Below are 1,500 nucleotides of genomic sequence, written 5' to 3' on the forward strand. Positions count from 1 at the left end.
TTTAAAATATGACAGAATTTTTTTTAAAAGTATAAAATCCATTGAAATTGAGGGAATATAAAATTGTTGTAATATACAAGTATATCCATTATTAGGTACTGAAAATATAGTTCGTACTTGCAACACATACACAATAATTTTAAAATGTTTCCTTAAGCAACTTTTTTTTTATCAAATATGCAATTATTTTCACTATCCATCTATAATTACAGGTGTAAAAACTCTAATTCATTTAATCAATAAAGTGAAATTAAACTAACACTTAAATATTTATTGGTTAAGAAAAATATTTGTATTACATAATCTTTAAGCCGATTAAAACAATAAATTATTAACGATCCCGTGATTTTCACGGGCTCTAAAACTAGTTATCCTGTAATTATGTTTGCTTAATACGGAATATATAGTTTTTTATATGTACTTCTAGTGGCCTATTATTATAACACCTCAACTATTGGTACTAACTAATCATAAAGGGTTAGGAAACAAAACATTAACTGAACTGCCACCTTAATTCTTTAACTAATACATTAAAATCCACAAAATTCACTTGTCCGAAGTACAAAGTACAAAGCCAGGTGATTAAAATGGACAAACAAAATCACATTCCTAAATACAAAGGGCACCACCATTTTAAAAAGCTAATTAAACTCCCATCAAGCTTGAAGAGATACAATCTCATACAATTTTAGTAAGAGACCAAATCAATTTGACTTCAAAAAGCCCTCCCTTTGACCCATTGACCTACAAAAATGCTAAACTTGAGCCTCATTATAAGTTTATCATGAGAACGTCCTATGTAAGTGACGCTAAAGTCTTACCCAAACAAAATAAATCATGCAGCAGGTGCATAATCATAGGTTCCATCATCATCATCGTCACCATCTGCCTCAGATCTCCGTCGACTAGGCTCGTAACTTCTCCCATCTCCGCGTAAACGAGAACCAATAATAATGGTCTCTTCAACACATGTTGTGGAATCTCTCAAACCAATTTCCACCAAAAATAAACTCATTTTGAGATAATTTTAATTGAACAATTGATTCAAATTAGATGCCAAATTAACAATCACCAAGCTTGTTTGGTTAATTAGTTTGTAATTTTTAATTTGCTTTGAAATTTTGTTTATAAGACAATATATGTATATATATGAAAATAACTAGAGCACAATCCCTTTGGGAAGGACATGGACATAAGGTTAGAGGGTCTAAGGCACGAGTTTGCATGAGAAAGGAACAAATGATGCTCCATATAATGTGCATAACAAGAGCACAAGTGACACCTTGGCATAACACTTGAAATACATCAATTTTAATAGACAAAATATGCTATTCCCTTTATGTTTCACCTGGAATCCTCCTCAACAATATTCAAAAACAGGGGCGTTTTAAAATAGATGGATGTCCAGTGCAAAATAAGAAAATGAGACCCCAAATATGAATGCACAAGTATATTAAACTTCGAGTTTTGTATTTAATTTCTTTAATAATGCTTGTATAT

The 1,500-nt window shown here is 30.8% G+C and overlaps 1 long non-coding RNA gene across 1 annotated transcript; it reads right to left on the minus strand.

Annotated features, from left to right (window-relative positions):
• Window positions 1-493: 493 nt before the first annotated feature.
• Window positions 494-1,198, minus strand: LOC141595866 (uncharacterized). Its single transcript, XR_012522325.1, has 2 exons — window positions 822-1,198; window positions 494-744 (listed from the first exon to the last, which is right to left on the minus strand). It is a non-coding gene; the product is annotated as an uncharacterized LOC141595866 (long non-coding RNA).
• Window positions 1,199-1,500: the final 302 nt, after the last annotated feature.

Source organism: Silene latifolia, chromosome 8, assembly GCF_048544455.1.
Source record: "Silene latifolia isolate original U9 population chromosome 8, ASM4854445v1, whole genome shotgun sequence".
Taxonomy (NCBI): Eukaryota; Viridiplantae; Streptophyta; class Magnoliopsida; order Caryophyllales; family Caryophyllaceae; genus Silene; species Silene latifolia.